This window comes from Oncorhynchus masou, unplaced genomic scaffold (assembly GCF_036934945.1).
Source record: "Oncorhynchus masou masou isolate Uvic2021 unplaced genomic scaffold, UVic_Omas_1.1 unplaced_scaffold_543, whole genome shotgun sequence".
NCBI classification, from domain to species: domain Eukaryota; kingdom Metazoa; phylum Chordata; class Actinopteri; order Salmoniformes; family Salmonidae; genus Oncorhynchus; species Oncorhynchus masou.
In genome coordinates, this window is record NW_027011844.1 from 415116 (window position 1) to 437615 (window position 22500).

The following is a 22500-nucleotide window of genomic DNA, read 5'->3' on the forward strand; positions in this document are numbered from 1 at the left end:
CAGACAGACAGACAGACAGACAGACAGACAGACAGACAGACAGACAGACAGACAGACAGACAGACAGACAGACAGACAGACAGACAGAAAGTCAGACAGACAGACAGACAGACAGACAGAGAGAGAATCATAGTCTGAAAGCCCTGTACAAAACTCCCTCCTTTATCAGTTATTGGTGACACTGGAGAGTTAAAACCCTGTAGAACCCTCTAGAACTTTGTAAGAACCCTATAAACCCGATAGAACCCTTTAAAACCCTGATATACTCTACATAACCATCTAGAACGCTCTAGAACCAATTAGAACACGGTAGAACCATGTTGGACTCTGTAGAAACCCGTAGAACCTTGTAGAACCATGTTGGACTCTGTAGAACCCGGTAGAAACCAGTGATACCCAGTAGAACCCTGTTGGACTCTAGAACCCTGTAGAACCCTGTTGGAGTCTGTTGAAACTGGTTGGACTCTATAGAATCATGTATTACCTTGTAGAACCCTGTAGAACCCTGTTGGACTATAGAACCCCGTAGAACCCTTTTGGACTCTATAGTATCCAAAAGAACCCTGTAGAACCGTGTTGGACTCTGTTGAAACTGGTTGGACTCTATAGTATCCCATAGAACCCTGGAGAACCCTGTAGAACCCTGTTGGACTCTGTTGAAACTAGTTGGACTCTATAGAATCCCATAGAATCCTGTAGAACCCTGTAGAACCATGTAGAACCCTGTAGAACCTTGTCAAACTCTTACCTCAGCCTGGAAGCCCTCCACCAAGATGGCCACCAGCAGATTGAAGAGGACATAGTTCCCAAACGTCATCAGAGCCACAAAGTAGAGAGCAGCGAGAGGAGAGGTGGAGGCCATGCCGTTATACAGGACCACATTCCAGTCCTCCTGAGTCAGGATCTATAGACAGAGAGAGAGGAGAGAGAGGGATGAGAGAGGAGAGAGGAGAGGTGGAGGCCATGCCGTTATACAGGACCACATTCCAGTCCTCCTGAGTCAGGATCTATAGACAGAGAGAGAGGAGAGAGAGGGATGAGAGGAGAGAGGAGAGAGAGGAGAGAAGAGGTGGAGGGAATGAGGGAGAGAGAGAGAGAGAGAAAGAGAGAGAGAGAGGGAGAGAGAGAGAGAGAGGAGGGATGAGAGAGGGAGGGAATGAGGGTGAGAGAGAGAGAGGAGGGATGAGCAAGAGAGAGAGAGAGAAAGAGAGAGAGAGGAGGGATGAAAGAGGGAGGGATTGAGGGAGAGAGAGAGGGAAAGGGGGACAGAGAGAGAGGAGGGATGAGCGAGAGAGAGAGAGAGAGGAGGGATGAGAGAGGGAGGGATTGAGGGAGAGAGATAAAGAGAGAAAGAGAGAGGAGGGATGAGAGAGGGAGGGATTGAGGGAGGGAGAGAGGGAAAGGGGACAGTGAGAGAGAGAGAGGGTGGGAGAGAGAGGGATGGAGAGAGAAAGATGGAAGGAAGGGAGCGAGAGAGGAAGAGATAGCATGAGGGAGGGAAGGAGAGAAGGGCCTTCAGTTTTTGACCTATGAACCAAACAGGGGAGTCTACAAAGCCTCTAGGATCAGTTTGGCCTTTCAGATCAGAACGAATCAGATTATACGGACAGATCCTAGATCAGAATGAGTCAGATTATAGGGACAGATCAGAATGAGTCAGATTATAGGGACAGATCAGAATGATTCAGATTATATGGACAGATCAGAATGGATCAGATTATAGGGACAGATCCTAGATCAGAACGAATCAGATTATTGGGACAGATCATAATGAATTAGATTATAGGGACAGATCCTAGATCAGAATGAATCAGATTATAGGGACAGATCCTAGATCAGAACGAATCAGATTATTGGGACAGATCATAATGAATCAGATTATAGGGACAGATCAGAATGAATCAGATTATAGGGACAGATCAGAATGAATTAGATTATAGGGACAGATCAGAATGAATCAGATTATAGGGACAGATCCTAGATCAGAATGAATCAGATTATAGGGACAGATCAGAATGAATCAGATTATAGGGACAGATCAGAATGGATCAGATTATAGGGACAGATCCTAGATCAGAACGAATCAGATTATAGGGACAGATCCTAGATCAGAATGAATCAGATTATAGGGACAGATCAGAATGAATCAGATTATAGGGACAGATCAGAATGAATCAGATTATAGGGACAGATCCTAGATCAGAACGAATCAGATTATTGGGACAGATCATAATGAATTAGATTATAGGGACAGATCCTAGATCAGAATGAATCAGATTATAGGGACAGATCATAATGAATTAGATTATAGGGACAGATCAGAATGGATCAGATTATAGGGACAGATCCTAGATCAGAACGAATCAGATTATTGGGACAGATCATAATGAATTAGATTATAGGGACAGATCCTAGATCAGAATGAATCAGATTATAGGGACAGATCATAATGAATTAGATTATAGGGACAGATCATAATGAATTAGATTATAGGGACAGATCATAATGAATTAGATTATAGGGACAGATCATAATGAATTAGATTATACGGACAGATCAGAATGAATTAGATTATAGGGACAGATCAGAATGGATCAGATTATTGGGACAGATCAGAATGGATCAGATTATAGGGACAGATCCCAGATCAGAACGAATCAGATTATAGGGACAGATCCTAGATCAGCACTCCTAGGTTGAGACACGTTGTGGATACGGGACCTGATTACTGTTAAACACACGTACGCACACAGGGACACACAGACACACACACAGACACACACACAGACACAGGGAGAGACAGACACACAGACACAGACACACACAGACACAGACACACACAGACACAGGGAGAGACAGACACACAGACACAGACACACACAGACACAGGGAGAGACAGACACACAGACACAGACACACAGACACAGGGAGAGACAGACACACAGACAGACACAAACACAGGCAGGTCTGACCTGGAACACAGTAACACAGGTCTGACCTGGAACACAGTAACGATGGCCCAGAGTAGGGACACACAGACACGGGTCTGACCTGGAACACAGTAACACAGGTCTGACCTGGAACACAGTAACGATGACCCAGAGTAGGGACACATAGACACGGGTCTGACCTGGAACACAGTAACGATGACCCAGAGTAGGGACACACAGACACGGTCTGACCTGGAACACAGTAACGATGGCCCAGAGTAGGGACACACAGACACGGGTCTGACCTGGAACACAGTAACGATGACCCAGAGTAGGGACACATAGACACGGGTCTGACCTGGAACACAGTAACGATGACCCAGAGTAGGGACACATAGACACAGGTCTGACCTGGAACACAGTAACGATGGCCCAGAGTAGGGACACACAGACACGGGTCTGACCTGGAACACAGTAACGATGACCCAGAGTAGGGACACACAGACACGGTCTGACCTGGAACACAGTAACGATGGCCCAGAGTAGGGACACACAGACACGGGTCTGACCTGGAACACAGTAACGATGGCCCAGAGTAGGGACACACAGACACAAGCAGGTCTGACCTGGAACACAGTAACACAGGTCTGACCTGGAACACAGTAACACAGGTCTGACCTGGAACACAGTAACACAGGTCTGACCTGGAACACAGTAACGATGGCCCAGAGTAGCGAGTCAAAGTTCTTGCGGTCTGGGATGGTGTCTCCGTTCTCCATCTGCTGATTAAATTTACACCCAAACAGGTGCATGCCTAGGATACTGCACACACACAGACACACACACACACACACACACACACACACACACACACACACACACACACACACACACACACACACACACACACACACACACACACACACACACACACAGAGAGAGAGAGAGATTAAGCATTTATCATCAGGGTGTGTGTGCGTGTGTGTGTGGTTTGTATGTATGTGTGTGTGTGTGTGTGAGTGTGTGTTTTCCTGGATTCCTAAAGTAGCTGATTGGTCGGCCTCATTGCAGATAGGAGCTTTGACCCCTGCCTCTCGGTCAGAGGATACAGCTTGTCTCCCCCCCAGGTGGTGCAAGTTAGGTAAGACCTGGGTGGACCACCCCCTGTATGTTGGTTAGTGGTGGTGCTAGTTAGGTAAGACCTGGGTGGACCACCCCCTGTATGTTGGTTAGTGGTGGTGCTAGTTAGGTAAGACCTGGGAGGACCACCCCCTATATGTTGGTTAGCGGTGGTGCTAGTTAGGTAAGACCTGGGTGGACCACCCCCTGTATGTTGGTTAGTGGTGGTGCTAGTTAGGTAAGACCTGGGAGGACCACCCCCTGTATGTTGGTTAGTGGTGGTGCTAGTTAGGTAAGACCTGGGTGGACCACCCCCTGTATGTTGGTTAGTGGTGGTGCTAGTTAGGTAAGAGCTGGGTGGACCACCCCCTGTATGTTGGTTAGTGGTGGTGCTAGTTAGGTAAGAGCTGGGTGGACCACCCCCTGTATGTTGGTTAGTGGTGGTGCAAGTTAGGTAAGAGCTGGGTGGACCACCCCTGTATGTTGGTTAGTGGTGGTGCTAGTTAGGTAAGAGCTGGGTGGACCACCCCCTGTATGTTGGTTAGTGGTGGTGCTAGTTAGGTAAGAGCTGGGTGGACCACCCCTGTATGTTGGTTAGTGGTGGTGCTAGTTAGGTAAGACCTGGGAGGACCACCCCTGTATGTTGGTTAGCGGTGGTGCTAGTTAGGTAAGACCTGGGTGGACCACCCCCTGTATGTTGGTTAGTGGTGGTGCTAGTTAGGTAAGAGCTGGGTGGACCACCCCTGTATGTTGGTTAGTGGTGGTGCTAGTTAGGTAAGAGCTGGGTGGACCACCCCTGTATGTTGGTTAGTGGTGGTGCTAGTTAGGTAAGACCTGGGAGGACCACCCCCTGTATGTTGGTTAGTGGTGGTGCTAGTTAGGTAAGACCTGGGAGGACCACCCCCTATATGTTGGTTAGCGGTGGTGCTAGTTAGGTAAGACCTGGGTGGACCACCCCCTGTATGTTGGTTAGCGCGCCAGGTGGTGTTAGTTAGGTAAGACCTGGGTGGACCACCCCCTGTATGTTGGTTAGTGGTGGTGCTAGTTAGGTAAGATCTGGGTGGACCACCCCCTGTATGTTGGTTAGTGGTGGTGCTAGTTAGGTAAGACCTGGGTGGACCACCCCCTGTATGTTGGTTAGTGGTGGTGCTAGATAGGTAAGACCTGGGTGGACCACCCCCTGTATGTTGGTTAGCGCGCCAGGTGGTGCTAGTTAGGTAAGACCTGGGTGGACCACCCCTGTATGTTGGTTAGTGGTGGTGCTAGTTAGGTAAGATCTGGGTGGACAACCCCTGGAAGTTGGTTAGTGGTGGTGCTAGTTAGGTAAGACCTGGGTGGACCACCCCCTGTATGTTGGTTAGCGCGCCAGGCGGTGCTAGTTAGGTAAGACCTGGGTGGACCACCCCCTGTATGTTGGTTAGTGGTGGTGCAAGTTAGATAAGACCTGGGTGGACCACCCCCTGTATGTTGGTTAGTGGTGGTGCTAGTTAGGTAAGACCTGGGTGGACCACCCCCTGTATGTTGGTTAGTGGTGGTGCTAGTTAGGTAAGACCTGGGTGGACCACCCCCTGTATGTTGGTTAACGCGCCAGGCGGTGCTAGTTAGGTAAGACCTGGGTGGACCACCCCCTGTATGTTAGTTAGCGTGCCAGGCGGTGCTAGTTAGGTAAGACCTGGGTGGACCACCCCCCTGTATGTTGGTTACTGCGCCAGGCGGTGCTAGTTAGGTAAGACATGGGTGGACCACCCCCTGTATGTTGGTTAACGCGCCAGGCGGTGCTAGTTAGGTAAGACCTGGGTGGACCACCCCCCTGTATGTTAGTTAGCGTGCCAGGCGGTGCTAGTTAGGTAAGACCTGGGTGGACCACCCCCTGTATGTTGGTTACTGCGCCAGGCGGTGCTAGTTAGGTAAGACATGGGTGGACCACCCCTGTATGTTGGTTAGCGCGCCAGGTGGTGCTAGTTAGGTAAAACCTGGGTGGACCACCCCTGTCTGTTGGTTACTGCGCCAGGCGGTGCTAGTTAGGTAAGACCTGGGTGGACCACCCCCTGTATGTTGGTTAGTGGCGGTGCTAGTTAGGTAAGACCTGGGTGTACCACCCCTGTATGTTGGTTAGCGCGCCAGGCAGTGCTAGTTAGGTAAGACCTGGGTGGACCACCCCCTGTATGTTGGTTACTGCGCCAGGCGGTGCTAGTTAGGTAAGACCTGGGTGGACAACCCCTGAATGTTGGTTAGTGGTGGTACTAGTTAGGTAAGATTTGGGTGGACCACCCCCTGTATGTTGGTTAGTGGTGGTGCTAGTTAGGTAAGACCTGGGTGGACCACCCCCTGTATGTTGGCTAGTGGTGGTGCTAGTTAGGTAAGACCTGGGTGGACCACCCCCTGCATGTTGGCTAGCGTGCCAGGCGGTGCTAGTTAGGTAAGCCCTGGGTGGACCACCCCCTATATGTTGGTTAGCGTGCCAGGCGGTGCTAGTTAGGTGAGACCTGGGTGGACCACCCCTCTGTATGTTGGTTAGCGCGCCAGGCGGTGCTAGTTAGTTAAGACCTGGGTGTACCACACCCTGTATGTTGGTTAGCGCGCCAGGCGGTGCTAGTTAGGTAAGACCTGGGTGGACCACCCCCCTGTATGTTGGTTAGCGCGCCAGGTGGTGCTCGTTAGGTAAGTAGTGGGAAAGCAGGTATGAGAGGAGACTCTTTAATTGTTACTTTGTTTGCTTTGGTTCCGTCCAGCCCCTTTCCCACAACGTCACCGTGTTGAGGAACAATCGTCTTTCCCCCAACACCATCACATACCTCTTTTCCCTCCACCAAGAGGCGTACGTAACAGTGTGTGTGTGTGTGTGTGTGTGTGTGTGTGTGTGTGTGTGACACTACCTGAAGGTGAAGATGAAGAGCATGAGCAGTGTACAGAAGGTGGCTACGTTGTCCATAGTCTTCATCAGAACCACCAGCTGTCTGCGCAGGGCGGGCAGGAACCGGACCAGCTTCAGGACTCGCAGCAGACGGAAGGTACGCAGGACGGACAGACCGCCGTCCGCCTGCCCAACGATCTCCCAGACACTGGAACACAGACACACTAAGGTACGCAGGACGGACAGACAGCCGTCCGCCTGCCCAACGATCTCCCAGACACTGGAACACACACACACTAAGGTTGGCAGGACGGACAGACCGCCGTCCGCCTGCCCAACGATCTCCCAGACACTGGAACACACACACACTAAGGTTGGCAGGACAGAGAGACCGCCGTCCGCCTGCCCAACGATCTCCCAGACACTGGAACACACACACACTAAGGTTCGCAGGACGGACAGACCGCCGTCCGCCTGCCCAACGATCTCCCAGACACTGGAACACACACACACTAAGGTTGGCAGGACGGACAGACCGCCGTCCGCCTGCCCAACGATCTCCCAGACACTGGAACACACACACACTAAGGTTGGCAGGACAGAGAGACCGCCGTCCGCCTGCCCAACGATCTCCCAGACACTGGAACACACACACACTAAGGTTGGCAGGACAGACAGACCGCCGTCCGCCTGCCCAACGATCTCCCAGACACTGGAACACACACACACTAAGGTTGGCAGGACGGACAGACCGCCGTCCGCCTGCCCAACGATCTCCCAGACACTGGAACACACACACACTAAGGTTGGCAGGACAGACAGACCGCCGTCCGCCTGCCCAACGATCTCCCAGACACTGGAACACACACACACTAAGGTTGGCAGGACGGACAGACCGCCGTCCGCCTGCCCAACAATCTCCCAGACACTGGAACACACACACACACTAAGGTTGGCAGGACTGACAGACCGCCGACCGCCTGCCCAACGATCTCCCAGACACTGGAGCACACGACACACACACTTTACGGTAACACACACACACACACACACACACACACACACACACACACACACACACACACACACACACACACACACACACACACACACACACTGCTGGAGAGATCTTCCTCACACCCACCTGATGATGACGATGATACCGTCGAAGATGTTGTAGGGGTTCTTGATATAGCCGAAGAGACCGAAGGCCAGCAGCTTGAACATCATCTCCAGGAGGAACATGCAGGTGAACACGATGTTACTGATCTCCAGGACATCAGTCAACTCTACTGGCTGGGCAGAGAGGAGAGACGGAGAGGGGGGATGAGGAGGGGACGGGAGAGAGGGGGATGAGGAGGGGACGGGAGAGAGGGGGATGAGGAGGGGACGGGAGAGAGGGGGGATGAGGAGGGGACGGGAGAGTGGGGGGATGAGGAGGGGACGGGAGAGAGGGGGATGAGGAGGGGACGGGAGAGAGGGGGGATGAGGAGGGGACGGGAGAGAGGGGGGATGAGGAGGGGACGGGAGAGAGGGGGATGAGGAGGGGACGGGAGAGAGGGGGGGATGAGGAGGGGACGGGAGAGACGGAGAGGGGGATGAGGAGGGGACGGGAGAGACGGAGAGGGGGGATGAGGAGGGGACAGGAGAGAGGGGGATGAGGAGGGGACGGGAGAGAGGGGGATGAGGAGGGGACGGGAGAGAGGGGGGATGAGGAGGGGACGGGAGAGAGGGGGGATGAGGAGGGGACGGGAGAGAGGGGGATGAGGAGGGAACAGGAGAGAGGGGGATGAGGAGGGGGACGGGAGAGACGGAGAGGGGGGATGAAGAGGGGACAGGAGAAACGGAGAGGGGGATGAAGAGGGGACGGGAGAGAGGGGGATGAGGAGGGGACGGGAGAGAGGGTGGATGAGGAGGGGACGGGAGAGAGGGGGGATGAGGAGGGGACAGGAGAGAGGGGGATGAGGAGGGGACGGGAGAGGGGGGATGAGGAGGGGACAGGAGAGAGGGGGATGAGGAGGGGACGGGAGAGAGGGGGGATGAGGAGGGGACAGGAGAGAGGGGGATGAGGAGGGGACGGGAGAGTGGGGGGATGAGGAGGAGACAGGAGAGAGGGGGATGAGGAGGGGACGGGAGAGAGGGGGATGAGGAGGGGACAGGAGAAACGGAGAGGGGGGATGAGGAGGGGACGGGAGAGATGGGGGATGAGGAGGGGACGGGAGAGAGGGGGATGAGGAGGGGACAGGAGAGATGGAGAGGGGGGATGAGGAGGGGACAGGAGAGAGGGGGATGAGGAGGGGACGGGAGAGAGGGGGATGAGGAGGGGACGGGAGAGAGGGGGATGAGGAGGGGATGAGGAGGGGACAGAAGAGAGGGGGATGAGGAGGGGACGGGAGAGGGGGGGATGAGGAGGGGACGGGAGAGACGGAGAGGGGGATGAGGAGGGGACGGGAGAGAGGGGGATGAGGAGGGGACGGGAGAGAGGGGGGATGAGGAGGGGACGGGAGAGAGGGGGGATGAGGAGGGGACGGGAGAGAGGGGGATGAGGAGGGGGACGGGAGAGAGGGGGATGAGGAGGGGACGGGAGAGAGGGGGGATGAGGAGGGGACGGGAGAGAGGGGGATGAGGAGGGGACGGGAGAGAGGGGGATGAGGAGGGGACAGGAGAGAGGGGGGATGAGGAGGGGACGGGAGAGAGGGGGATGAGGAGGGGACGGGAGAGAGGGGGATGAGGAGGGGACGGGAGAGAGGGGGATGAGGAGGGGACGGGAGAGAGGGGGGATGAGGAGGGGACGGGAGAGAGGGGGATGAGGAGGGGACGGGAGAGAGGGGGATGAGGAGGGAACAGGAGAGAGGGGGATGAGGAGGGGACGGGAGAGACGGAGAGGGGGGATGAAGAGGGGACAGGAGAAACGGAGAGGGGGATGAAGAGGGGATGGGAGAGAGGGGGATGAGGAGGGGACGGGAGAGAGGGGGGGGATGAGGAGGGGACGGGGGAGAGGGGGATGAGGAGGGGACAGGAGAGAGGGGGATGAGGAGGGGACGGGAGAGACGGAGAGGGGGGATGAAGAGGGACAGGAGAAACGGAGAGGGGGGGATGAAGAGGGGACGGGAGAGAGGGGGGATGAGGAGGGGACGAGAGAGAGGGGGATGAGGAGGGGACGGGAGAGACGGAGAGGGGGATGAAGAGGGGACAGGAGAAACGGAGAGGGGGGATGAAGAGGGGACGGGAGAGAGGGGGATGAGGAGGGGACAGGAGAGAGGGGGATGAGGAGGGGACGGGAGAGAGGGGGATGAGGAGGGGACGGGAGAGAGGGGGGGATGAGGAGGGGACGGGAGAGAGGGGGATGAGGAGGGGACGGGAGAGAGGGGGATGAGGAGGGGACGGGAGAGAGGGGGATGAGGAGGGGACGGGAGAGAGGGGGTATGAGGAGGGGACAGGAGAGAGGGGGGATGAGGAGGGGACGGGAGAGAAGGGGGATGAGGAGGGGACGGGAGAGAAGGAGAGGGGGAATGAGGAGGGGACAGGAGAGAGGGGGATGAGGAGGGGACGGGAGAGTGGGGGGATGAGGAGGGGACGGGAGACACGGAGAGGGGGATGAGGAGGGGACGGGAGAGAGGGGGGATGAGGAGGGGACAGGAGAGATGGAGAGGGGGATGAGGAGGGGACGGGAGAGAGGGGGGATGAGGAGGGGACGGGAGAAAGAGGGGGTGAGGAGGGGACGGGAGAGACGGAGAGGGGGGATGAGGGGACAGGAGAGACGGAGAGGGGGGATGAGGAGGGGACAGGAGAGAGGGGGGATGAGGAGGGGACAGGAGAGACGGAGAGGGGGGATGAGGAGGGGACAGGAGAGACGGAGAGGGGGAATGAGGAAGGGACAGGAGAGATGGGGGATGAGGAGGGGACAGGAGACACGGAGAGGGGGATGAGGAGGGGACGGGAGAGAGGGGGATGAGGAGGGGACGGGAGACACGGAGAGGGGGAATGAGGAAGGGACAGGAGAGATGGGGGATGAGGAGGGGACAGGAGAGACGGAGAGGGGGATGAGGAGGGGACAGGAGTGAGGGGGATGAGGAGGGGACGGGAGAGAGGGGGGATGAGGAGGGGACGGGAGAGAGGGGGATGAGGAGGGGACGGGAGACACGGAGAGGGGGGGATGAGGAGGGGACGGGAGAGAGGGGGGATGAGGAGGGGGACAGGAGAGATGGAGATGGGGGATAAGGAGGGGACGGGAGAGAGGGGGATGAGGAGGGGACGGGAGAGACGGAGAGGGGGCTGAGGGGACAGGAGAGACGGAGAGGGGGAATGAGGAAGGGACAGGAGAGATGGGGGATGAGGAGGGGACAGGAGAGAGACGGAGGAGAGGGGGATGAGGAGGGGACAGGAGAGGGGGGATGAGGAGGGGGGGGAGAGACGGAGAGGGGGGATGAGGAGGGGACAGGAGAGGGGGGATGAGGAGGGGGCGGGAGAGACGGAGAGGGGGGATGAGGAGGGGACAGGAGAGACGGAGAGGGGGATGAGGAGGAGACAGGAGAGAGGGGGATGAGGAGGGGACAGGAGAGAGGAAGAGGGGGGATGAGGGGACAGGAGAGACGGAGAGGGGGGATGAGGAAGGGACAGGAGAGACGGAGAGGGGGAATGAGGAAGGGACAGGAGAGACGGAGAGGGGGAATGAGGAAGGGACAGGAGAGACGGAGAGGGGGATGAGGAGTGGACAGGAGAGACGGAGAGGGGGATGAGGAGTGGACAGGAGAGACGGAGAGGGGGGATGAGGAGGGGACAGGAGAGACGGAGAGGGGGGATGAGGAGGGGGACAGGAGAGACGGAGAGGGGGAATGAGGAAGGGACAGGAGAGATGGAGAGGGGGGATGAGGAGGGGACAGGAGAGACGGAGAGGGGGGATGAGGAGTGGACTGGAGAGACGGAGAGGAGAGACGGAGAGGGGGATGAGGAGAGACGGAGAGGGGGATGAAGAGGGTAGAGGAGAGATGGAGAGGGGGGATGAGGAGGGGAGAGGAGAGACGGAGAGGGGGGATGAGGAAGGGACAGGAGAGACGGAGAGGGGGATGAGGAAGGGACAGGAGAGACGGAGAGGGGGGATGAGGAGTGGACTGGAGAGATGGAGAGGGGGATGAGGAAGGGACAGGAGAGATGGAGAGGGGGATGAGGAGTGGACAGGAGAGACGGAGAGGGGGATGAGGAGTGGACAGGAGAGACGGAGAGGGGGGATGAGGAGGGGACAGGAGAGACGGAGAGGGGGGATGAGGAGGGGACAGGAGAGACGGAGAGGGGGGATGAGGAGTGGACAGGAGAGACGGAGAGGGGGATGAGGAGTGGACAGGAGAGACGGAGAGGGGGATGAGGAGTGGACAGGAGAGACGGAGAGGGGGATGAGGAGGGGACAGGAGAGACGGAGAGGGGGATGAGGAGTGGACTGGAGAGACGGAGAGGAGAGACGGAGAGGGGGATGAGGAGAGACGGAGAGGGGGATGAAGAGGGTAGAGGAGAGATGGAGAGGGGGATGAGGAGGGGAGGAGGAGAGACGGAGAGGGGGATGAGGAGGGGAGAGGGAGAGACGGAGAGGGGGGATGAGGAGGGGACAGGAGAGACGGAGAGGGGACAGGAGAGACGTAGGGGGGATGAGGAGTGGACAGGAGAGACGGAGAGGCGGAATGAGGAGGGGAGAGGAGAGACAGAGAGGGGGGATGAGGAGGGGACAGGAGAGAGGGGGGATGAGGAGGGGACAGGAGAGAGGGGGGATGAGGAGGGGACAGGAGAGAGGGGGGATGAGGAGGGGACAGGAGAGAGGGGGAATGAGGAGGGTCCTACCTGTTGATGGTATTCTATCCCCATACTGAGAGTGTTGATGAGGATGGAGGTCATGATCCCTCTGTTGAAGTACTTGCTGTCTACGATGCGTTTCAGTCTGTCTCTGAATCCTGTCCCCAGCTCCAGCAGCCTGTTACTGGCCCTCTTCACCCCGAGCCCCAGCCCTGCCCCCAGCCCTGCCTTCCGCCGGCGCCTCCCACGGCCGCCGCACCCCTCTCCTCCCTGGGGGAAGTCGTGCAGGGTGTGGGCCTCTCCCCTAGACCCCTCCAGGTCGCTCAGGTCCAGCTCCATGCCCTCTAGGGCGCGGGCACACAGCGGGCAGCCCAACAGCTCCAGGAGGAGAGGGGAGGGCACCACGCCAGCCAGCTGGTACAGCAGCCGAGGACGGCCTGGAGGGAGAGAGAGAGAGAGAGAAACAATTGTTTTATTTAGTTTGATCAAATATATTTCAATATTTATTTTTGAAAGTATGTTGATATTAAACAGATAGAGGAGAAAGACAGAGAGAGAGAGAGAAAAACTCCCATATCTACTGGGTGAAATTCCACAGTGTGCCATCAGAGCAGCAAGATTTGTGACCTGTTGCCACGAGAAAAGGGCAACCAGTGAAGAACACGCACCATTGTAAATACAACACATATCTATGCTTATTTATTTTATCTTGTGTCCTTTACCATTTGCACATTGTAAAAACACTGTATATATATATATATAATATGACATTTGTAATGTCTTTATTGTTTTGAAACTTCTGTATGTGTGATGTCTACTGTTATTTTTTATTGTTTATTTCACTTTATATATTATATACCTTACTTGCTTTGGCAATGTTAACACATGTTTCCCATGCCAATAAAGCCCCTTGAATTGAATTGAATTGAGAGGTCGAAGGGCGGCAGGTCAGATTGGAAGCCGTGCCAACACTGAGGCTGTGTCATTACCATTAGACGAGTCGGGACGACAGGACACCGAGTCTAACAGGATCATATCTACAGCCGTAGGGCTGCACCTGACATTACATATCCCTACGTAGCCCTGAAGCTCTGGCCAACAGTGGTGTGCACTACATAGGGACTAGTGTGCCGTTGGGGACACGGATCCTGGAGGACTGACGTGAGGCTGGTCTTCCTGTCTTCCTGGTAGCTAAGGAATGAATGACCTGAATAAACAGAATGATGTGACGAGGAAGACAGACTGAGAAGTGGCTCTATGCTGACCTCGCGGTTCAGGTCTCCTCTCCTCTCCTCTCCTCTCCTCTCCTCTCCTCTCCTCTCCTCTCCTCTCCTCTCTCCTCTCCTCTCCTCTCCTCTCCTCTCTCCTCTCCTCCCTCTCCTCTCCCTCTCCCCTCTCTCCTCTCCCCTCTCCTCTCCTCCCTCCCCTCCCCTCCCCCTCTCCTCTCCTCTCCCTCTCCCTCTCCTCTTGTCTCCTCTCCCTCTCCCTCTCCTCTCCCTCTCCTTCTCCTCTCCTCTCTTCTCCCTCTCCTCTCCTCTCCCTCTCCTCTCCTCTCCTCTCCTCCCTCTCCTCTCCTCCCCTCCCCTCTCCCCTCCCATGCCCTCCCCTCTCCTCTCCTCTCCTCTCCTGTCCTCTGCTCTCCTCTCCTCTCCCTCCTCTCCTCTCTCAATCCTTCTCCTCTCCCCTCCCATGCCCTCCCCCCTCTCTCCTCTCCTCTCCTCTCCTCCTCTCCTCTCCTCCCTCAATCCTTCTCCTCTCCTCTCCTCCCCTCTCCTATGTATTCACTAATGCCTCCAGCATTTGAAGCATGGATTTCCTGTCAGGACTGTAAGTGTTGTTACAGACAGAAACAGCAGTACTGAACTAAAAGGATCAGTGGAGATTCGCAATTAAAATAGGCCTTTTAGTCCGGGATGACGTTCAATCTGTGTCCGGGAACCTGGCCCAAATACCTGTCTAGTGAAACAGAGGTAGCAAGTTCTACTATAGAAATGCTGTGTATAGAGAGATGGTTCTTACTAGTTCTACTATAGAAATACTGTGTATAGAGAGATGGTTCTTACTAGTTCTACTATAGAAATGCTGTGTATAGAGAGATGGTTCTTACTAGTTCTACTATAGAAATACTGTGTATAGAGAGATGGTTCTTACTAGTTCTACTATAGAAATACTGTGTATAGAGAGATGGTTCTTACTAGTTCTACTATAGAAATGCTGTGTATAGAGAGATGGTTCTTACTAGTTCTACTATAGAAATACTGTGTATAGAGAGATGGTTCTTACTAGTTCTACTATAGAAATGCTGTGTATAGAGAGATGGTTCTTACTAGTTCTACTATAGAAATACTGTGTATAGAGAGATGGTTCTTTCTAGTTCTACTATAGAGATACTGTATGTAGAGAGATGGCTCTTTCTAGTTCTACTATAGAAATACTGTATGTAGAGAGATGGCTCTTTCTAGTTCTACTATAGAAATACTGTGTATATAGTGATGGTTCTTACTAGTTATACTTTAGAAATACTGTATATAGAGAGATGGTTCTACTATAGAAATACTGTGTATCTATAGAGATGGTTCTACTATAGAAATATTGTGTATATAGAGAGATGGTTCTACTATAGAAATACTGTGTATCTATAGAGATGGTTCTACTATAGAAATATTGTGTATATATAGAGATGGTTCTACTATAGAAATATTGTGTATATATAGAGATGGTTCTACTATAGAAATACTGTGTATATATAGAGATGGTTCTACTATAGAAATATTGTGTATATATAGAGATGGTTCTTACTAGTTCTACTATAGAAATACTGTGTATATATAGAGATGGTTCTACTATAGAAATATTGTGTATATATAGAGATGGTTCTACTATAGAAATACTGTGTATATATAGAGATGGCTCTACTATAGAAATATTGTGTATATATAGAGATGGTTCTACTATAGAAATACTGTGTATATATAGAGATGGTTCTACTATAGAAATATTGTGTATATATAGAGATGGTTCTTACTAGTTCTACTATAGAAATACTGTGTACATATAGAGATGGTTCTTACTAGTTCTACTATAGAAATATTGTGTACATATAGAGATGGTTCTTACTAGTTCTACTATAGAAATACTGTGTGTATATATAGAGATGGTTCTACTATAGAAATACTGTGTGTATATATATATAGAGAGAGAGATGGCTCTTACTGTGCTGTCCCATGAGTTGGTGCAGCTTGCTGAGGGGGTCCGGACTGTTTTCTGAGAGGGGCGAGGGCTGTGTGGGGAGGGGCCTCTGGGCCTGTTTGGGGAGGGGTATGTGGGGTTGTGTGGGTTGGGGGCTGTGGGGGTGTGTGGGGAGGGGGCTGTACGGCTGTGTGGGGAGGGGGATGTGGAGGCTTGTGGGGAGGGTGTTGTGGGGGTGTCTGGGGAGGGGGTTGTGGGGGTGTGTGGGGATGTGAGGCTGTGTGGGGAGGGGCTTGTGGGGGTGTGAGGGGAGGGGGTTGTGGGGGTCTGTGGGGGTGCAGCTGCGGTAGCTGCAGACGAAGGAAGGCAGGATGGTGGGGTAGTTCATCCCTCCGTTCAGACGACCCAGGAGAGACGACCCCAGCCCAGGGGTCACAGAGGGGTCACGACCCGGGACAGAAAGTGACCTCATCTCCAGCTCCTCCCCACCTGTAGGAGTCATTATGTTGATTTAATTAATGAATGTTAGTCAGACATCTTTTCACGGCAGGTAAAAACTTATTCAAATCATCGTGAACATTAGATTCAGGTAAAGATCTATTCAAATCACCATGAACATTAGATTCAGGTAAAGATCTATTCAAATCATCATGAACATTAGATTGAGGTAAAGACCTATTCAAATCACCATGAACATTAGATTCAGGTAAAGATCTATTCAAATCATCATGAACATTAGATTCAGGTAAAGATCTATTCAAATCATCATGAACATTAGATTCAGGTAAAGATCTATTCAAATCATCATGAACATTAGATTCAGGTAAAAAGTACAATCCTTTAGTTTCAGGTACAACGACTCATAAATAGTATAATCCACAGTCCTATTCCACTGTAGTATAATCCACAGTCCTATTCCACTGTAGTATAATCTACAGTCCTATTCCACTGTAGTATAATCCACAGCCCTATTCCACTGTAGTATAATCCACAGTCCTATTCCACTGTAGTATAATCCACAGTCCTATTCCACCGTAGTATAATCCACAGTCCTATTCCACCGTAGTATAATCTACAGCCCTATTCCACCTAGTATAATCTACAGCCCTATTCCACTGTAGTATAATCTACAGCCCTATTCCACTGTAGTATAATCTACAGCCCTATTCCACTGTAGTATAATCTACAGCCCTATTCCACTGTAGTATAATCTACAGCCCTATTCCACTGTAGTATAATCTACAGCCCTATTCCACTGTAGTATAATCCACAGTCCTATTCCACTGTAGTATAATCCACAGTCCTATTCCACTGTAGTATAATCCACAGTCCTATTCCACCGTAGTATAATCCACAGTCCTATTCCACTGTAGTATAATCCACAGTCCTATTCCACTGTAGTATAATCTACAGCCCTATTCCACTGTAGTATAATCTACAGCCCTATTCCACTGTAGTATAATCCACAGTCCTATTCCACTGTAGTATAATCCACAGTCCTATTCCACTGTAGTATAATCCACAGTCCTATTCCACCGTAGTATAATCCACAGTCCTATTCCACTGTAGTATAATCCACAGCCCTATTCCACTGTAGTATAATCTACAGTCCTATTCCACCGTAGTATAATCCACAGTCCTATTCCACTGTAGTATAATCCACAGCCCTATTCCACTGTAGTATAATCTACAGTCCTATTCCACCGTAGTATAATCTACAGTCCTATTCCACCGTAGTATAATCCACAGTCCTATTCCACTGTAGTATAATCCACAGTCCTATTCCACCGTAGTATAATCCACAGTCCTATTCCACCGTAGTATAATCCACAGTCCTATTCCACTGTAGTATAATCCACAGTCCTATTCCACCGTAGTATAATCCACAGTCCTATTCCACCGTAGTATAATCCACAGTCCTATTCCACTGTAGTATAATCTACAGTCCTATTCCACTGTAGTATAATCCACAGTCCTATTCCACTGTAGTATAATCCACAGTCCTATTCCACCGTAGTATAATCCACAGTCCTATTCCACCGTAGTATAATCCACAGTCCTATTCCACCGTAGTATAATCCACAGTCCTATTCCACCGTAGTATAATCCACAGTCCTATTCCACCGTAGTATAATCCACAGTCCTATTCCACCGTAGTATAATCCACAGTCCTATTCCACTGTAGTATAATCCACAGTCCTATTCCACCGTAGTATAATCCACAGCCCTATTCCACCGTAGTATAATCCACAGTCCTATTCCACCGTAGTATAATCCACAGTCCTATTCCACACCGTAGTATAATCCACAGTCCTATTCCACTGTAGTATAATCTACAGTCCTATTCCACCGTAGTATAATCCACAGTCCTATTCCACCGTAGTATAATCTACAGCCCTATTCCACTGTAGTATAATCCACAGTCCTATTCCACCGTAGTATAATCCACAGTCCTATTCCACCGTAGTATAATCTACAGTCCTATTCCACCGTAGTATAATCCACAGTCCTATTCCACCGTAGTATAATCCACAGTCCTATTCCACCGTAGTATAATCCACAGTCCTATTCCACTGTAGTATAATCCACAGTCCTATTCCACCGTAGTATAATCCACAGTCCTATTCCAATTTAGTATAATCCACAGTCCTATTCCACAACACCGTAGTATAATCTCTTAGTGAAGATCTACGTCCATATTCCCTCTGTATTGCACACGGCCACGTTTGTACCCTGAGAACAATAATCTGGTCGTGTTGCTCCCCCGACAACGTTGCAGCAAACGGCAGATCTCACAACGCCCGGTATTTAACAACACACCTGACAGACGTCTGACACCTGACTGCACAGTTTGTTTACGGGTCTAGTCTACGAACCTGTTGCTACGGGGGTGTGTCCTCCGTTGCTGTGCCGACAGTGGTGGCGCTGGTGATGCTGCAGCAGGTTGTGTACAGGGCGGAGCCAGGGGGCGTTTCCGGATGTTCTGCGGCCGACCCCCGGACCACTTCCTCCTCCGTTAGGGTTCACCTTCTTACGACGCTTACTGACGCACATGTAATCAGTAAACAGGAAGCAGGACGAATACAACTTCATTCACTTTTACAACAGGAAGTTGAATTTATCCTAGGCTTTATTCACTACAACGAGTCAGCTAGAACAGGAAGTTGAATTTATCCTGGGCTTTATTCACTTTTACAACGAGTCAGCTAGAACAGGAAGTTGAATTTATCCTGGGCTTTATTCACTACAACGAGTCAGCTAGAACAGGAAGTTGAACTTATCCTGGGTTTTATTCACTACAACGAGTCAGCTAGAACAGGAAGTTGAATTTATCCTGGGTTTTATTCACTACAACGAGTCAGCTAGAACAGGAAGTTGAACTTATCCTAGGCTTTATTCACTACAATGAGTCAGCTAGAACAGGAAGTTGAATTTATCCTGGGCTTTATTCACTACAACGAGTCAGCTAGAACAGGAAGTTGAACTTATCCTGGGTTTTATTCACTACAACGAGTCAGCTAGAACAGGAAGTTGAATTTATCCTGGGTTTTATTCACTACAACGAGTCAGCTAGAACAGGAAGTTGAACTTATCCTAGGCTTTATTCACTACAATGAGTCAGCTAGAACAGGAAGTTATACAGCGCCTTCAGTATTCAGACCACTTGACTTATTCCATAATTTATTACATTACAGCCTTTTTCTAAAATTGATTAAATAGTTTTTTCCCCCTCATCAATCTACACACAATATCCCATAATGACATCACAATATCCCATAATGACATCACAATACCCCATAATGACATCACAATACCCCGTAATGACATCACAATACCCCGTAATGACAAAGCAAAAACAGGTTTTTAGACATTTTTTGCTAATTTATAAAAACTAAAAACGCTTACATAAGTATTCAGATCCTTTACTCAGTACTTTGTTGAAGCACCTTTGGCAGCGATTACAGCCTTGAGTCTTCTTGGGTTTCACCCTACAATCTTGGCACACCTGTATTTGGGGAGTTTCTCCCATTCTTCTCTAGCAGATCCTCTCAAACTCTGTCAGGTTAGATGGGGAGCGTTGCTGCTAAGCTATTTTCAGGTTTCTCCAGAGATGTTGGGTTCAAGTACGGGACACTCAAGGACATTCAGAAACTTGTTCCAAAGCCACTCTTGTGTTTTCTTGGCTAAGTGCTTAGGGTCGTTGTCCTGTTGGGTTTACATCAAGGATGTCTCTGTGCTCCGTTCATCTTTGCCTCGATCTTGACTCGTCTCCCTGCTGCTGAAAAACATCCCCACAGCATGATGCTGCCACCACCATGCTTCACAGTGGGGATGGTGCCAGGTTTCCTCCAGACATGACATTTGCATTCAGGCCATAGAGTTCAATCTTGGTTTCATCAAACCAGAGAATCTTGTTTCTCATGGTCTGAGAGTCCTTTAGGTGCCTTTTGGCAAACTCCAAGTGGGCTGTCGTGTGCCTTTTACTGAGGACTGGCTTCCGTCTGGCCTAATTGGTGGAGTGCTGCAGAGATGGTTGTCCTTCTGGAAGGTTCTCCCATCTCCACAGAGGAACTCTGGAGCTCTGTCAGAGTGACCATCGGGTTCTTGGTCACCTCCCTGACCAAGGCCCTTCTCCCCCAATTGCACAGTTTGGTTGGCGGCCAGCTCTAGGAAGAGTCTTGGTGGTTCCAAACTTGTTGCATTTAAGAATGATGGAGGCCACTGTGTTCTTTGGGACCTTCAATGCTGCAGAAATGTTTTGGTACCCTTCCCCAGGTGAAAATAAAATAAAAAATAAAAAATCTGTACCTCGACACAATCCTGTCTCGGAGCTCTACAGACAATTCCTTTCATGTCATGATGGGGTATTGTATGTAGATTGCTGACAGATTTAAAAAATAAAATCAATTTTATAATAAGACTGTAATTTAAACAAAATGTGTAAAAATTCAAGGGGTTTGAATACTTTCCGAAGGCTCTGTATATAATATGTAAATACATATTTGAAAACTAAAAAAGACTTTCAAAAATAAGTTGAAAATAATAATAATTAATTTGTTGTTGTCGTCGTCCTACCTGTGCCAGGTTGTGTACATGCGTTGTACTCGTCGGGTCAGTTTACGGTAGAGGTGTGAGACGTATCTCAGCATCTCTTCGTAGCAGGATCCCGGTTCGCTGTAGCTGGCCAGAGTACTGTCGTTGGACATGTAACGCGCCCGCTGCTCGCGCATCAACGCGTTCTCACGCTGCTTCGTCTCCGCAAACTGGGTTGCTATGACTACCAGGCACAGGTTGATCATGAAGAAAGAGCCCACCTGGCGAAGAGAGGGAGGGAGGGAGGGAGGGAGGGAGGGAGGGAGGGAGGGAGGGAGGGAGGGAGGGAGGGAGGGAGGGAGGGAGGGAGGGAGGGAGGGAGGGAGGGAGGGAGGGAGGGAGGGGAGGGAGGGAGGGAGGGAGAGAGAGAGAGGGTGAGGGTGAGAGAGAGAGAGGGTGAGGGTGAGAGAGAGAGAGAGAGAGAGAGAGAGAGAGAGAGAGAGAGAGGGAGGGAGGGAGGGCAAAGAACGTACACAGAGTTAGAAGATGGGAAAACTCCTACTACTACTGGTTGTGGGACAACCAGTAGCCATCACAGAGTTTCAGGTCATTATTAAAGGCCCATTCCGTCATTTAGTTAAATTGAAGGTTTTATATCACTGAAACCAGGCAGTTGAATGATGTAAGGGACTGGACTGTGTGAATTTGACAGAAATACAACTGACTCACTCTGCAGACGAGCGCATAACGCTCGCGTTGGAAAAAAAGAAAAAGTACAAATACACGATATTCATTTCATTTAAACTGCTTGCGTCAACGAGCCTCTGCGTCACCAGGCGCTAAAATACAACTTGGTTCTGTTTGTGACGCATGACACGCTGCAAGTCCCGCCTCTCCCCTCGTTTTGGTGTTTCGGAGCATATTCCCACGTGGGTGACTGAAAGATGGACTGAGGTTCACACTCCAGTCCAGTTGGTGGTGGAAGAGCAACCGGCATATACAATCCACAGTAGAAGAAGATACTGTACTCTGATTCTATACTGAACTCTGATTCTATACTGTAGTCTGATTCTATACTGTACTCTGTATCAGTGTCTGTCTGATTCTATACTGATCTCTGATTCTATACTGATCTCTGATTCTATACTGATCTCTGATTCTATACTGTACTCTGTATCAGTGTCTGTCTGATTCTATACTGATCTCTGATTCTATACTGTAATCTGATTCTATACTGTACTCTGATTCTATACTGATCTCTGATTCTATACTATACTCTGATTCTATACTGATCTCTGATTCTATACTGTAGTCTGATTCTATACTGTCCTCTGATTCTATACTGATCTCTGATTCTATACTGTCCTCTGATTCTATACTGTACTCTGATTCTATACTGATCTCTGATTCTATACTGTACTCTGATTCTATACTGTACTCTGATTCTATACTGTACTCTGATTCTATACTGTCCTCTGATTCTATACTGATCTCTGATTCTATACTGATCTCTGATTCTATACTGATCTCTGATTCTATACTGTACTCTGATTCTATACTGTACTCTGATTCTATACTGATCTCTGATTCTAT

General features: G+C 50.9%; 1 pseudogene; it reads right to left on the bottom strand.

Annotated features, from left to right (window-relative positions):
* The window catches only part of LOC135536004 (voltage-dependent T-type calcium channel subunit alpha-1H-like), a 118685-nt pseudogene that overhangs the window by 69521 nt on the left and 26664 nt on the right, over window positions 1-22500 (bottom strand).